Raw genomic sequence first — 17395 nt, forward strand, 5'->3', positions numbered from 1 at the left:
AAATATCTGGAAACACACATTAACATGAATCCAAAATACACTGATGATTGTGCTGTCAAACAATGAAACTATATGGAAAGTATGAAAAAGGTTGTGGGGGTCCCTGCTTCATCTCTCTCTCTCAACTAAGGGGTCCTTGGCTAGAAAACATTGAAGACCCCTGCCCTAAAATAACATTCAAAAGTACAGATTTTCAACATCCACTATTTGCCCCTGTTTTCACCGCAATTAGAATATTAATATTTGGAGCACTTGCCCATCATCATGTTCTGTTCTGTTGAAAGGTGCAATTACAAGATGTGCTGAGCGCTAAAATAATTGGCCCCCATTGTGATAAACAGATATGGTGCAGTGTGCATACATGTGTGAGTGCATGTGACAGGTGTATTCACTGAATGTGTGTGCATGGTCTGCGATCATGCACATGCATGAACTCATTGAACTGTGTATTCATCAGTGCTGGAAAAAGTACTACTTATTTTTGCAGCGGTGAAAGCCGCTTCCAAGGAGTGGCTTTGTGTGTCCATGTGTGTCCCCCACGTCCATATATGGTCATTTCAGTCCAGAATGAACAGGTTTTATCTGTCCGTAAATGTGTGTCCCATGTGTGTCCCCCTCGTCCATATATGGTCATTTCAGTCCAGAATGAACAGGTTTTATCTGTCCCGTACGTCCAGAATATGTGTGTAGTGTCCGTCCCGGTCTGATGATTGGATGATTAAAAATGTCCAATACTTTGAGGATTGGTCAAGCTTCACATGACAATTCGGCCCTCCAGATAAAATCTTTCATTCATTCAGAATTCTCAATTCTGAAGCTCTAGAACACATACCGCTTCACTTCGAACCGAATGTATATACAGAGTTCATAGCTCTAGAACACATAGAATAAAAGTCCACCGCTCACTTCGAACCGAGGTTTGATTTTTTTAATAAGTAAAAGTATCAATACTGCAATGTAGAAACACAAGTATAAAAGTCCTCTAATCTGCAGAAAAACTACAAAAGTAAAAGTAAAAGTACTCATTATGCAGAATGTCCCATTTCACAAGGTATCATATTTTATCAAATGTATTAAGATCTACAAGCTTGTAGATCTGCTATTTTCAAATAGCCAAAGTTTAAATAGAGAAGAAGTGGTTGGTGTATGTTTTGTAAATTCAAATCTACGAAGTAACTTGTATCTAAAGTTTTCAAATAACTGTAGTGGAGTAAAAGTACAATATTTGCCTCTGAGGTGTAGTGGAGTAGAAGTACAAAGTATTGGAAATTGGAAATACTCCAAAAAGTACCTAAAATGTTTACTTTTAAGTGCAGTACTTGAGTACATGTACTTACTTACTTACCCCAACTCTACCCCTGAGCTGCAGTGGCTCAGGGGTAGAGTTGCCGTCTTAGAACAAGGAGATTTCCCGAAGGGTTCCCAGTTCGATCCCGGGGCCCCCCAAGAGTTAATGTCGAAGAGTCCTTGAGCAAGACTCTGAACAACTATAGTTGCTCCCAGTGAGCAGGTTGGTGCCTTGCATTGGTTTGCTCCGCCATCGGTGTATGAATGTGTGCGTGTGAATGGAGTGAATGTAGGCCTAATGCACAATCTCTGTAAAGCACCTTGAATAAAGGCGGTAAGGTGCTATATCAATGCACCATTTACCATTTACTACTGGTATTCATTTAAGTGTCCCAGTTTCAATGCTTTAAAATATGGTCTTCAACAGGGGACCCCTAGGGGGTCCTCAGAGTTACTACAGGGAGTCCTCCAAATCTTTGTGTGATAGAACCTTTTTTCTACTTTTTTATATGAACTACTTTAACCCTAGTGTCCATATTCTGAGAAACCTTAGCCAAAAATAGCTGATCTACAAGCTCACAACCCCTCGCAGTGCGAGGGCGTTGTGAGCTTGTAGATCGGCTAGATCGTTGTGAGCTTGTAGAAAAGAGCAGACTATAAGTAGTGAAAGGTCAAGTTTATTAATAAGTATTGACGGTTCAAGTGGTTAAATATTTGAAAACACAAATTGACATGAATCCAAAATACACTGATGATTGTGCTGTCAAACCATGAAACCTATGAAAAAGTTGTAGGGGTCCCTGCTTCATCTCTCTCTCAACTAAGGGGTCCTCGGCCTAAAAACATTGAAGACCCATAATCTAACCCAACATTAACCTAACCACAACCACAACCCGACCCTAACCTTGAACAGCAACATGCCTAAATGTGATTCCTAATAGTCAGGGAAAACTAGAAGAATAACTGTCAAATCTGGGAATACATTCCTTACAAACAATTTCTTCACCAATGTGTTCATAAAGATGTCTAGTAACATATCTAACAAAGATTGAAATTCAACATCCCTAGCAAAATGTTTGACAGCTAGGGTAATTCTGGGTCTCATTCACTTACACTATACGGTAAGGGAAAAAATCACTCCCAAAAATATGCTTTATTTATGTGGATGCGAGGGGTCTAACTAGGTGTTTTTAATTATTCTGAATCCATTGCAAGCATTTGTTTTGCACGAAAAACATTCCGTGGGCCAGAAATTGACCCCATACACCTTGTGAAAAGTGATGACTCATCACTAAACCATAGTTTTCTTGCGTCTGTTTTTGGCCCAATGAATGTTTTTCGTGCAAAACAAATGCTTGCAATGGATTCAGAATAATTAAAAACACATAGTTAGACCCCTAACATGCTACTTAAAGCATATTTTTGGGAGTGATTCTTTTCCCTTATAGTACAGTGTATAGTAAGTGAATGAGACCCAGAATTACCCTAGCTGTCAAACATTTTGCTAGGGATGTTGAATTTCAATCTTTGTTAGATATGTTACTAGAAACCTTTACGAACACATTGGCGAAGAAATTGTTTGGTAAGGAATGTATTCACAGGGTTTTATTAAAATTCCCTGACAATAAGCCCAACCTGAGGATTAGAGATCCATTATCAAACCTCTGCAACAGGTGAAGTGGAATCTGCTTCACTCAATACATAATCATTTCACACGTGAAGATAAAGGATGTTTTTCTTTTACCCCGTAGGAAAGGAAGAGGGGAAGGAGTTCACATATCAGATCCCAAAGGGAAATATCACAGCAGCCACATAAACAGGTAATGTACTGTACAACATATTCCCAGAAGAATGGGAAATGTGGATAAAAAAAGCTAATAAGGGTACGGTCACACCGGAAAAATATTCTACCTATGAAAGTGGATTCCACCAAGATAGATAGATAGATAGATAGATAGAAAACTTTATTTAGGTGGCACTCCTCAGACTGTACATTTTTAAAAGCAGACAACATTTCATTTCATAGTTTGAGGACCACTCACTTGGAGTTGTGAGACACCATAAAATAGACAAAAATTAAAACGTACATTAAAGTACATACATATAAAGACTTACACATTTAAAACAAGAAATAAAGCGAATCAGGCAGTACAAAACAAAAATAAAATAGAAAAATACAAATGCATAAAGTAAACAAAATACATGGTTGGGGCAGCTTATGAACCTATACTTAGAAAAGCTAATCTTCTTTTTAAAATGAGATGGCAGGCTTTGGCACATTCATTTGTGCAGTATTTACCAGCTAAAATTACATTCAATTTATTATAATCATCAAGACCATTAAAAAGTTCTACCTGTTGAGATAATGAAAGGAATAGTTCTGACCGGATATCCTTGTATAGATCACAGTGTAATAGGACATGGGCCTCAGATTCAACAGAACCGGTGTTACATAGTGTACAGAAGCGACTATCTGCTGGGGTATTTGTGTATCTACCTGTTTCTAGAGCTATACCAATGCATTTCAATGAGAATGCTGTGGATTTATGGTCTTGCTCAGCTTTCAGCGTGCCGCGCAGACCTTGCGTTTATGCTTGAAGCACTGTTTTCCCCCTCTGTCCAATCGAGTGAGTCGAAGGCAGACCGTCCCAAGACTTAGGAAGTGAAAAGTGGTTGTAGCTACGTGTGTCATTGGTTATTGGTAGAATCCGCTGGCTGCAAAAAACAGTCGGCTGAGCACAAAAAGAGTTCCAGCCAGCTGCCATACTTTGGTGTGACTGTACCCTAAGCGCCCTGACACCCATTGACATTGGTAGTTAGTGCTAGGATGAATGCAGGACCGAAGGGTTTCACTCTCAACCAAAGAACGGTGCTAACTTTTTACATCACTTGAAAGTAAGGCAAGCAGGTAACAGTGAGGCTCGCAAAGCGCCTGAGCCTGCCCTGAGTAATATCTCCTCTAAAGCAGTGTGCCCATGTCAAGCAGTCCATGTTGTTGGCAAGCCATGGTAGATGGAATAGGTTAATACCTGTTTCCAAATTGCACATATGCAGGACTTTAAGCAAAACAAACTGAGGAGTTAGATACTTCTCTCGTCGGCCAAAGCTAAACATTTACCATTAAGGATGAGTGGAATCAATTGAGTATATATTTTTCATACACATATCCCAATCCCTTTTTTGACACATTTACCGTAACAGACAGTAATTTACACATGCACAAGACAGTACACCGAAAGAGAGAAAAAAGGAAAGGAGAGACGTTGTTCCCCCAACCCCGACTTACTGATTGCATTACACTGGACACCCCTATACTGCATGGAAGTCGGTAGCTACCATGCAATGGAATAGTAGCCTGGAATCAGACCAATCCGCCGGGGCAAAAAGAACTGCCCTTGGCGAATATGGGTCTGGCTCCGCTCAGTTGTGAATCCATTTCCTCTCCCCCAAAATTTGGGGGAACCAATCAGGGCCCAGCATTGGTCTGGTCTAACCAATCATGACCAGAGCCATTTTCTTAACCCACCCTTGGAAATGAAAATTCTGCTCGCGAGTCCAGACTAATATCCGATACGCAGCGTAGCGAGGAATTAGTATGAGCAACACCAGGCTAATGGAAAAGTGACATTTCACATACATTACAATGTTTTCTTTTGACAATATTAAAAAAATAATACAACATCAATGCTTGTATGTTACTTGTCTATTGATTATATTATTACATGTACCGATGATGTATGATTCTTTTCCAAGGTTAGCTTCAAAATGTATTGTGCATTGCACAGAGGTGGGATGGACACATACATATAGTGTTGATTTAACTCAGAGTGTAAAACGTGGACCTTTAGGAGACAGAGTGGAAGGTTACAGGCTGTGACAGCAGGGGAGAAGATGAGGGGTCAGGGTCTTCCGGGGTCATCCCTCTATTCTGATGACCCCTCCCACTACCTCACTCTGCTCTCTGACCTGTCAGACTGATCAATGAACACCTAGGATGGGGGAACCACCCACCCACCCACCAGTGTGTGTGTGTGTGTGTGTGTGTGTGTGTGTGTGTGTGTGTGTGTGTGTGTGTGTGTGTGTGTGTGTGTGTGCGTGCGTGCGTGCGTGTGTGCGTGTGTTGAGGGGAGATGACTTGATTGACTGAGATACAGGAGAGGGAAAGCAACAGCTGCTACCTACTGGATAGCACTGACCCCATCCCCTACTCGTGCACACACCCGCACGCACACACACACACACACACGCACACACGCACACACACGCACACACACACACACACACACGCACGTCGCACACACACACACGCACGCACGCACGCGCACGCACGCACGCACGCACACACACACACACGCACACACACAGACACACAGACGCATGGACATTAACAATTGCTGTGTAGATAAGCACCACACATGTATGTGTGCGCAAACACATGCACACACTTGCACACTCTCTCTACCCTCCCAGAGGACCGTCACAAAATGTACAGTATCAACTTGCCAGTAGGCTAATGGGTGGAGGAATGTTTTCCTTTTTAATTACAAAATCAATGTGAGAAACCAACACACATGGAATTCCAGGAAACCTCTCTCCCTCTCGCTGGGGTCTGGTGTACATCATCATCCACATCTGTATTGCCGAACTGTCTGTCTGATAAAAAGTAGAAAACTGCGCACATCTCTTAAATAAGGTGCTGGGTGGGAAATAGCATCGTCGAGAAGAAACCCGAACACTCTGCTCCAAATGAGTGAGCAGAGTTCACTCAAAATTCACTCATTTGGTGCAGAGTTTGAGGGTTTCACGTCTGGGTGCATTTTGCTAAGAGATACGTTATATAGTTTCATTTTAAATTAATTTATTTGTGGATTAATGTTCTCCATTGGCTTGAACGGGAAAATGTAAAAATGTAACTTTTCACAAATATGGACATGACTGACATCATAGATGTCTGACGTGATAGACCACATGAGACTGACACAGTATGTCCATATATGGGCATTCCTAGATATGGGCTTACCGTAATATTGATAAAATCTGGGATCTCCATATTAAAAGGGACAATGACTGACACAGAGATCTCCATATATGGCCATTAATATATTAGTGAATTAATGTTCCTATTGACTTGAAAGGGGAAAATTCAAATGGTAAAACGGAATTCATTTCAAGTGTGACTCGCGTCACGGCAACCACACTTGCAATTTCCAGTTGCATCTTTAAAGTGTTGTGTCAGTCTACACTAGCATACTTCAACTGGGACACAACACAACACAACCTTCTCGGCAGACACCGTGCACAACATGCGAGGGTAAACTACCGTAACTGACAGTCATTGATTAGCAGTTATATGGCAATGTATCACACTGAGAGGAAACACACGGAATCCAGTAGAGATACTGAATAATGAATGAACCAGTAGAAATGTTGTGCTGTTGCTTCTGACTCAAGCGGTTGAAACAGGGGCGTCAATTGGGTATGGCAGGGGTATGCAGCTGCCATACCCTGGGTCCAGGGGGAGAGTAAAAGTTACTTTTAAATATAAATCCATGAATGTCACTTTGTCTATCTGTTCCTGGTTATTGTGTTGTTAAATTACAGTAAAATAACTACAAATGCAAAATTGTACAAAATGGTCACTTGACAAAATGGTATATTCCCAGGTTCCGCAGGTCAGCTGTACAGGTGCAATGCATTATTGTTAATTGTGGCACGTTTACTAACATGCCAAGTTTAGCTGCACTTGAACAACCGTTCCAGGCTGCCATATCCAGCCCAAGAAACTGTAGAAACGGGGGAAAAATTTAATGTACTTCTTAAAATAAATGTATCATGCCTGTTGCTAAGGTATGGCAACATGACTGGTGTCTTGCACGCGCGCCTTCGCGCGCGTGCAAGATACCAGTCATGTTGCCATACCTTAGCTTTTTCTGAACTGACGCCACTGGGTTGAAAGTCACAGACTGAGCTTGCTGTATTATAATGAAGGTTACAATGTTGATGGTGCTGGTGGTGACGGTGGGAGAGAGGAGGGGTTGTTGGGGTCTCTGCTGTCTGTGATTTGCAGGGAAGAGCTGCTCGTCATCTCCATGTCCCTCCTCCAATCTGGTTAGGACGAGGAATGATGGCAGTTTATGTGAGCCACAGGTTGTCCAGCAGCCAGACTGCTCTGTGGCTTGGTGTGTCCGTGGGGCGGGGGCGGGGGGGGGGGGATACACAGAGGCTGTGTATGGGGTTGGCCAATGATCATACTGTACATACAGAAACAGTCGTGGTTCACTCCTCCTGTTTGTTCACTTCCACTCTGCGTGAGCGAAGTGGTCAAGAGTCTGGTTGTGGTGTACCGCAGTGTTAATTTTGTCGACTAAAACTAAGACTAAAAGACTACAAGTCTTAGACTACTACTTTTGATATTTTGTCGATAAGACTAGACTAGACTAAGACTATTTCAGCATAGGCGGCTCCACAGGTGGGCATTGGGAGGCAATGCCCACCCAGATTAGACTTTGTGCCCCTCTAGTCCAGATTGGCCACTGGCCAGTAGTACCCTACCCCACCATTATTTTAATGTTAGGTGTTAATTATATATGTTATTTTTTTGTTCTTTGTGATTATTATGAGGATACATTTTCAAATTAATTAATAGTTTATTGAAAATGTAATTTGTTTTGATGTCTATTCTTGTGTTGTTGTACATGCAGCACAGGAAATTCAAATCTTTTCAATGAGAAAACTTGTAATGGACATTACTAATTTGGCTCAAAACGCCACAAAAATCGGATTGCTATATGCGCAGGTGTGTTGAAAAATAAAGTGCCCCCTTTGGAAAATTGAAGGCCCCCCTGCTGATTATTCCCTGGAGCCGCCACTGTATTTCAGAAGACTAAGACTTAAGGGCCATTTATAGTTACGTATGGTTGATTTTCTGTACGTTTTGGGTGAGGAACTACGTACGGTAAATCCGTCGCCATGCATAGTAGACATGCACGTTATTTATGTGCCGTCCCGCTCTCCGCTCCAATTCTGCTTCCCTTTGGGCCGTGCGCCACATGAAGGTGGTTCTCACACGTGTAAAAACCGAAGCATTTAGCCAAAATATGTAGAACCACAGAGCCATTCAAAAATGAGAGAGGCTCTCTATTCAGGAGTGGTAATTTAGCCTCAAACCTTTTGAAAAACGTTTTTGGGACCTAAACAATATGACATAAATACTTTTTAAATGCATGGTGTATCACCTTTAAGCGACGTCTTTAGCTGGTGAAAACTCCTAGGGTGACGGTACTCTAGTAGACTAGACTAGAGGTTATATGAGGAGGGCCAATTTATCCTATGTGCATCAATTATTAGATCAATGAAATACAAGTCAGTATAGTCAGTCACACTCAGCTCAGAGTCAAATGACTTTTAGGTGTGACTGTTTAAATCAACCACCACCCGCACCACAGTGTTGGTGTGTGTGTGTGTGTGTGTGTGTGTGTGTGTGTGTGTGTGTATGTGTGTGTGTGTGCATGTATGTATGTAGATGTGTGCGTGCGTGCGTGTTAGTATTGGTGTGAGTCTGTTTATATATTTATGTGTGAAGTGTGTAAGTATGTATGTGTGGGCGTATGTGCGTCACATACATCCTCCACACCCACCCCTTGTCAGCAGCGGTGATTGACAGGCTGCCGTTACTCACCCCCCCGCCCCCCCCCCCCCACCCCCCCCCCCCCCCCCCCCGCTTGTGACTTTTATTGCATTCTGGGTAGAATCAATTATTGCTGAACAGACTGTCAGCACCGCGCACGACAACAGACAGTACCCTGGATGGAGACAGACAGACAAGACACTGCACACGCATGCACGCACGCGCGTGTGCGTGTGCGTGTGGGTGTGCGTGTGCGTGTGCGTGTGCGTGTGTGTGTGTGTGCGTGTGTGTGTGTGTGTGTGTCAGGAAGCACTGATTAACAAGCGTGCACATAGGGAATGGATAGAGGGTGTTCTGGAGGAGATGAAATCTGATCGGAATGGGATCGAGGGAGAAACGGGGATAGTTTTGGGGGAGATAGAGAGAGAGAGAGAGAGAGAGAGAGAGCACCAGAGGGGGGGGGGGTGTGTGTGTGTATGTGTGTGTGTGTGTGTGTGTGTGTGTGTGTGTGTGTGTGTGTGTGTGTGTGTGTGTGTGTGTGTGTGTGTGTGTGTGTGTGTGAACCAGTATGATGGAGACTTGGGGAGGTGAGGAGGAGATAGCAGCTTGCAGGAACAGACTTGGAGAAAATGATGCAATTATGTAATGGATATTTGGCAGGACTGAGATAGTTAGCATTCTGGAAATATTACACACACATCGCATACAGTAACACACGTACAGTACTAACTAACACACACTTTTTATCCACCTCTTTCCGCGGGAGTTTGCTGGAGGCGACTGGAGATTATTTGGACCACACTTCCGGTTTAACAGCAGACATACAAGCTCACGTCGCGTCGCAGATGCAGCCTGTTGTGAGCTTGTAAATCACACTCGGCTGCGGCGCCGGAAGCTCGGTACAGCGTCTGCGCAATGCACTATGGGGCGTTGGAAACTCGTGGATACGCGTGAAGACAATACTTAAAGGAGTAGTTCAACCCCCAAATGATTTTCTTTCTCCCATCGATTACTCACCCCATGGAGACTTGAGTTCAATAATACTATTTAGTTTTTGTCACATTCCTAAGATAATAATTTGAGGAGACTCATTGTAGGCCCATTGATTCCCGATGGAGACACAAATGTCATGGGTCTCCATCCGGAATCAATGGGGGTACACTTATTATAATCAAATTATTGGCTTAGGAATGCAACAAAAACTAAAAAATCTCACCCAATGTGAAGTGAGCGGTGGTCGTTCTTGCATAACGTCTTCAGACTAGGATTTGAGTCTAGAATGTACAGGCTATGCTACACACACACGTTTTGCTATGGCAAAACGCTGAGGAAAAAGGCTACAGACACACGCACAGCCACTCTATGGAGCGGTTTACCACCACTCAAAACTATTATTGAACTCAAGTATCCATGTGGTGAGTAATTGATAGAACATTTTTAGGGGAGAACTACTCCTTTAATGTAAACACATTCACAGTTACATACAGTTAGATACATGTGCTGTACACCATGTGCTCAGACGGAGCCAGCTGGGGTCTGGGAACACTCTCACACACACACACACACACACACACACACACACACACACACACACACACACACACACACACACACACACACACACACACACACACACACACACACACACACACACACACACACACACACACACACACACACACACACACACACACACACACACACACTAGGCCCCTGCACGGGCCTAAAATGTGGGCCCGGGCCCGGCCCTGGCCCGTGGACTTCAGTCCAGGCCCGGCCCGTGGCCCGTTTGGTGCTGCTATTTAAAGCCCGAGCCCGGCCCGAAGCCCGTCACCTTATTATTAATTAATTATTTGTGTGCGCTGCGCTGCTGCAGCTACACTCTCAAAGGGAGTCCATACTGTCACAGACCACCGAAATTTGCGTCGGAAAGGTCCAGTTCAACTACAAAATGACATCTCTTGCAACTTCTGAAAAGGATTACTCCTAATTTGAGTTCGGAAAGCTGCACGCACGTCAGAAAGTCGAAACTTTCCGACGAAAACTATGGTCGGAGAGGACGGAGACAGAGATGTATGTACAGCCCTCTAGCTGTGCTCGTCTTGCGCTCTGATTAAAAGAAAGAAGTCAACACAACACAACAGCACAGCAAGTAATAACACACACATCACAACGCAAGAAATCTTCCTCCACCCACCGTTTGTTATGTTACTGTATATCTTCACAGCAATTAGATATTGATATTATTGTCGGCTTGCCGCCCGTGGCCATCTCGTAAAATACAGAGTATCGTCGCACGCATCCCGTAACTGATACGGGACTCGGGAGGTCGGGGAATCATTACAGGGCGATTTATTTGAGAAATGACGGTGAAATGGGTGAAACTGCAGTAGTGCTCCTAATGTTCTAGTCTCGCTGTGTTCGCAGAGTCGCAGAGTAGACTTGTATGACTGTGAGAAGAAAGAAAAGCCGTCAAGCCCTCGGCTCGTTGCGGTTCTCCATTGGCTAATGTACTCATGTCACGACCAATCAGAGCCGTGGTTGCTATAGATACGGATAGAACCCATAGCCTAGAAGGCTATTAGCCTAGAAGGCTATGGGAGGCAGCACTCACTCACACACCACACTCCATTCTAGCTAAGCGCACACACAGAGACGTCATGTGTGAAATTCACAGCGCGAAATGTTCCGAGCATGGTTCTAAGCCCGGGCCCGGCCCTAGGCCCGTTGGTGAGTTTCGAAACGAGCCCAAGCCCGGCCCGTTTTGGCGGGCCGGGCCGGGCCCTGGTCGGGTCCCGTCGGGCTTGCAGGGGCCTAACACACACACACACACACACACACACACACACACACACACACACACACACACACACACACACACACACACACACACACACACACACACACACACACACACACACACACACACACACACAGACCATACATAGAGAGAGAACAGCTAATCCACGATACAGACACAGACACTGTGAGGTCATAAATAAGAGCAAACACAACAAGGCAACTATAATTTCCTAACATACCTCCGGCTGTGTCATCTTCACATTATGTAAACGTTTTTTTTTCTTTATAGGATATTAGAATGAATGCGTGTGTGTGTGCATGCGTGCGTGTGTGTGCGTGCGTGCGTGCATGCGTGTGTGTGTGTGTGTGTGTGTGCATGCGTGCATCTGTGCATGTGTGTGTATTTGTGTGTGTGAGTGAGAGAGATTTAACTCATTACCTCATTGACCTTTTTGAACGCTAGATGTTCAGACCCGTAGATATAAAAAGCTACTTGCCTCATCCGCCGCTGCAGTTCATTGGAGCGACGTGCAGCAACTGGAGGCGGTGTCTCCATCCAGTTCTGATGTTGCTGTTCTAAAAATGATTTAAACTAGTGAAAACAGCCGATCTACAAGCACACAACGCCTCGCGGTGTGCCTGTAGATCTGCTGTTTTCGCTACTTTTGTGCGATGGCCTTGTACGATGAAGCAGGGCTTTACTTTGCGAAAGAACATAGAAATTGAAACTTGGAGATACGAGGTTTCCACCCGACAACGACGATATGTTATTGCCATTTGAAGTGTTAAACACGGCAGGAACACTGCTGTAGCATCCATGTGTGCAATTTAGTTTTTTGTTGTGCCTGTTGTCATGCCAGACCCCTGCACAGTGTTGGTGACCAGTTTGGTACGGATCAGAGTAACGGTGAGTCTTGACAACAACGCAGTATAAGCTGGGTTTACAACGTGGCCCCAGTTGGCAGTAAGCTGGGTTGTACAGTGCATGGCCCTCAGGGGCCCCTGGCAGCAGTAAAATGGGTGTGGGGGCCCCTGTCACAATAGGATGGGTATAGTTCAACGGGACCCTTGTTGTGACTATTGTCATGGCAGACCCCTGAACAGCGTTTGGGCCAAGTTTATAGTGCAGATTGGTGCAATGGTGCGCCTGTGGCCCCCGGGGGGCCTTTGGGGCCACACATGGCCCCTGGTATGACTATTGTCTTTGCACACCGCAAGTCTGCATGTTATACGTTTGTGACGTCCAACCCACTGTCCACCGTCGACCCATTAGGCAACTTTTATATAGGATGCATCCACTAACTCTGTTTGTTTAGAGGCAAGTTGTTTAGTTCTCATATAGTCCGGTAAAATTAAGGCAGAGGTTGGACAAAATGTTATTATTTAGTTTCAAAAATCTACCATAATCTGCTCACTGCAAATACCCACAGTGGCCAAATCAAGTTGGGCTCCCATCGACTTTCTATACAGGAGGAAAATACCCAGCTTTAATGTGAGGGGTCTAACTAGGGGTTTGTCATGATGCTGAATCCATTGCAAGCATTTGTTTTGCACGAAAAACATTCATTGGCCCCAGAAAACGCCAACAAAAGATGATTTTTCTGATGACTCATCACTTTTCATCACTAAACCATCATTTTCTGGGGCCATTTTTAGCCCAAGGAATGTTTTTGTGCAAAACAAATGCTTGCAATGGATTCAGCATCATGACAAACCCCTAGTTAGACCCCTCACATCCTACTTGAAGCTTTTTTTCCTCCTGTACAGAAAGTCGATGGGAGCCCAACTTGATTTGGCCACTGTGGGTATTTGCAGTGAGCAGATCATGGTAGATTTTTTTTATCCTGGCTAGTATACCTAATTTCCTAACAGAATCAGTTGAAAAACTAAATAATAAAATTTTGTCCAACCTGAGTGTATTTTTTCCCTAGATTTAATAGACTAATAGCATAATATGGGTCACAATGTTTTGGGCTTGTCATTATTATAGGGGAAGATGTTTATAACTTTAAAAAAAGTATAAAAGGGCTTAACAGAACTTGCATTGGATAAACAGACTGGAAGTGGGCCAGGTGGTTGGTTTATCTAACAACCGGTTCCACATTTTCAAAGATCAAGGTCTGTAATCGAGGGGTTCATTTGAAAGATTCTCTTTTTTTCTTTTCTTTTTATTCTATTTAAACTCCCAGAGAACAACAGGTCTGATTACAAAAGCAAAGCTTTCTGTTTGCAGCTGCCTTTTACTGAGGTTTTTTTAATCATCTCTCCTGCACTGTAATTTTGTTGCAACCTTATTTTGTATTCAAATGTCCTTTTACTGTATAATGTGTTTCTGCATCTTAATGTCTCAATGCTTAATGGTCTGTGTGATGGAAATGGAAACACACTTGCTTTGCCTGTTTTTGCAGCCACTATTTGCTTTTCGTTTGCACTTGCATTTAGTTTTTTGCTGTTTGCTTTTATCATAATTTCCTTGATCTTATTGTCAGCTCACACTGTTGATGAGCAGTGTTAGGCTATTTTACTTTTATAGCGATTTTTTTGATCTAGCAGTTGCAATATGACTGTCGTCACACTGTTGATTACAATGAAGCGAGGCTCTAAGAACAACAATTTCAGTGACTGCAATGCTGCCACAACTGTGTTATTGTCCTTGTTTTTTGTAAGCAAAGCTAATCTTTATTCATTAACTGATGTATCAAAATGTTATCTAAAATACGTAGGCAGGGGTAAAATAGTAAGCCCATGCTCATGAGTTGTTGTTTTTTTCACTCGGTTTTTGCACAGGGTCAAATCTGACATATAAACTGCATATGAGACGCCTTTGTTCCAGTTTGCCCCCCGGGGCCAGAGACAGATGCTTTGATGTCAGTCTACTATCCTAGTTGGTAGCAGAGTAGCAGGACAGCAGGTACACTTCTCAGTTTGTTGCAGTAGTAAGGGAAAGTTAGCCGAGTGTTAGACCAATCCGGTCTAAATCTAAATCAATAGCTTTCTTCACAAATGTGTTCATAAAGGTGTCTACTATCACCTCTGAACTTTCTCAATCACCACTCCCTTCGGAAACTTTGTGGGAGCCAATCAAAGTTGGGGGTATCCCGAGGGCCTGGGATTAAAGGGGGAAAAAATAAAAATGGCCAATATGAGCGTATGTGTAATTAGGGTATTTTGGGGCTGCTGAATCCATTCCAACCATTAGTAAAAATTACTCCTTGGCCATAAAATAGGCCACGAGATTTTGGCAATAAAAAAATGGTTGGAGCAGGGTTTGAATCCATGAAAACTATTCAGGATATTTGGGTAAGCGCACATCATGACACACAGGATAACATGATACAATCTGACAAGGAACACTCAAAAGGGTTTAAAATATAGGGTCTAACAGGAGGACACAGGTGAACTAATGACATGATTGGCTAAGCCTTAGACAATTAGGCCTATTTTATGGCCAAGGAGTCATTTTAACTGATTATTAATGGTTGGAATGGATTCAGCAGCCCAAAAATACCCTAATTAGTAATTACACACCCCATATGCTCATATTGGCCATTTATTTTATCCCCTTTAATCCCAGGCCCAGGTATCCCGATACCCCCAACCTTGATTGGCTCCCACAAAGTTTCCGAAGGGAGTTGTGATTGAGAAAGTTCAGAGGTGATAGTAGACCCTGTATGAACACATTTGTGAAGAAAGATATTGATTTAGATTTAGTTCCCAGATTGGTCTAACACTCTGCTAACTTTACCTTACTACAGTCTACAGTAGATGAAGGCAATATGTTTGATACAGATCAGTACAGTGCCACCTGGTGGCCAGTGTTCATTTCAGCAATTTAACATCCTCGATTGGCCTTGACCCACCAACAACTGAAGCAGTAGTCTTTGGATTTTGTTCAGTGTACTTTGCAGTTGCACACACAACAAAACGTCCTTGGTAGATAGATAGTTGCCAGGACAACAGAAGAAAATAAAAATGAAAGTCAGTTTGTCTGTTTAGCCAGGTTAAAGAGTGTTGTTGACAGAGAAGAATCACAGCTGCAGCCTTGAGCATTGAGCCTTGAGCCTACACAGTATGTTTGCAAGAACGGAGGCTAGAACATAAAAAACAAGCAGTGGTTTATGAGACTTACAGTATGGGAGGGCTAAACTAAAATGCTTTATTTAAAGTTTTACTATGTAACTTTTTTTATAAAACAAATCTTAAAATTGTCCTAACTGTTAAATCGCTAAAGTTTTAGAACACCCACTCCGTTATTTTCAGCTTCTGAAGCCTTCTCTTTATATGTTTTCTATGAGCCGTGAGGGGGGGAGAATTTCGCGCCATGATGACGTAATCTGCATCATCTGTATACGTTGTGTATACGTTGCCCAATCACATCGCCGATCATGCACACATGGTACACTACCGGCCAATGCAGCGCATCTTGAAGTGGGGTCGCCATATTTGTAGTCGCCCGTGTGTCTCTTTACTCAAAAGCTAATCTCGCCTACCAGGCAGGGTGAAGTAGTCCGTTTCTCCGGAATGCCTGAACGCACAGGAACCAGGGACCCCTCTAAAGATAGCTCTCGGCGTTGTGGAGGCAGACGCGGGGGTGTGAAGGTACGAAAAACGGGCGAAAGACGCGAACGCGACCGCGGTTTGCTATATGGCTACTGACCACTAGTTGAGAATCTTACACAGTATAGCTTTAAGTAATAGATTTACTTTCAGCATAGTGATAAAAAGTGTAAACAGTAGAGAAATCACCAACGCATTCAGCCCAAATACATTTTTTCAATTTGAAAACTATTAAGATATGTACAGTTTACCTGTAGGCTACATACATGACATACTATCCTTTATAAAGCTCAGTAATACCATTTAAAAAGGCATATTTTTGTCCAAAAACCAAACAGTGCAGAAATCTGAGAAAAAGTGCAGAGAGCCGAGATCCTTCTGCAGCGCAGTCACTCACTGTGACATTACAGTGCTCAGTGACACTTTAGGCCAGGGGAGGGGTGGGCAACTGTGATGATGAAGGCCACTTTCCGAACTCATTCCAGAGTGCCACATTGCATATACTGGGGCAGAAATGTCTTATCTCCATATTTTTTCCTAACTGAATGCACTACTTAGTCATTCATTCTATGTCAGACACTACTAGTATAGCGCGACCACGGCAACAACCGGGTGGCGTACCCGGGCCGCTACTTTACAGGGCGCGTAGCCTACGTTAACCAGTCATCCAAAGTGCCAGGCACGTTGGCGAGTGACCAACACGCTACCCCGGAGCCTACACTAGCAAAAATGGCCGACTTTATAGATTTTTTCTTTAGATATGTTTTGGGCTTTTATGCCTTTATTGATGGGACAGTAGCCTGAGGTAATGGGGAGGGAGATGGGGAGTGACACGCAACAAAGTTAGACGGGATCAGGAATCGAACCAGCAACACGCTGGCTACACAGAGCCTATGTGGTAGCCTACGTACGCACCTGGACCGGTAGGCCAGCAGGCGCCCCATTGAATTAGAATCTTGAAAAGTAATGTTTTTTAATTTAATTTCAAATGCATTTAGTTACACTTATGTGAAATGTACTAACTTAAATACAAATAAAAAAGAAAATACTAATATGGACTGTATTAAAGCAGTCATGTTTGCATGTTTGGAATTGTAACTGCTGAAATCAATAATATCTCAG

The sequence above is a fragment of the Nannobrachium achirus genome (genome assembly GCF_963921795.1).
Source record: "Nannobrachium achirus genome assembly, chromosome: 10".
NCBI classification, from domain to species: Eukaryota; Metazoa; Chordata; class Actinopteri; order Myctophiformes; family Myctophidae; genus Nannobrachium; species Nannobrachium achirus.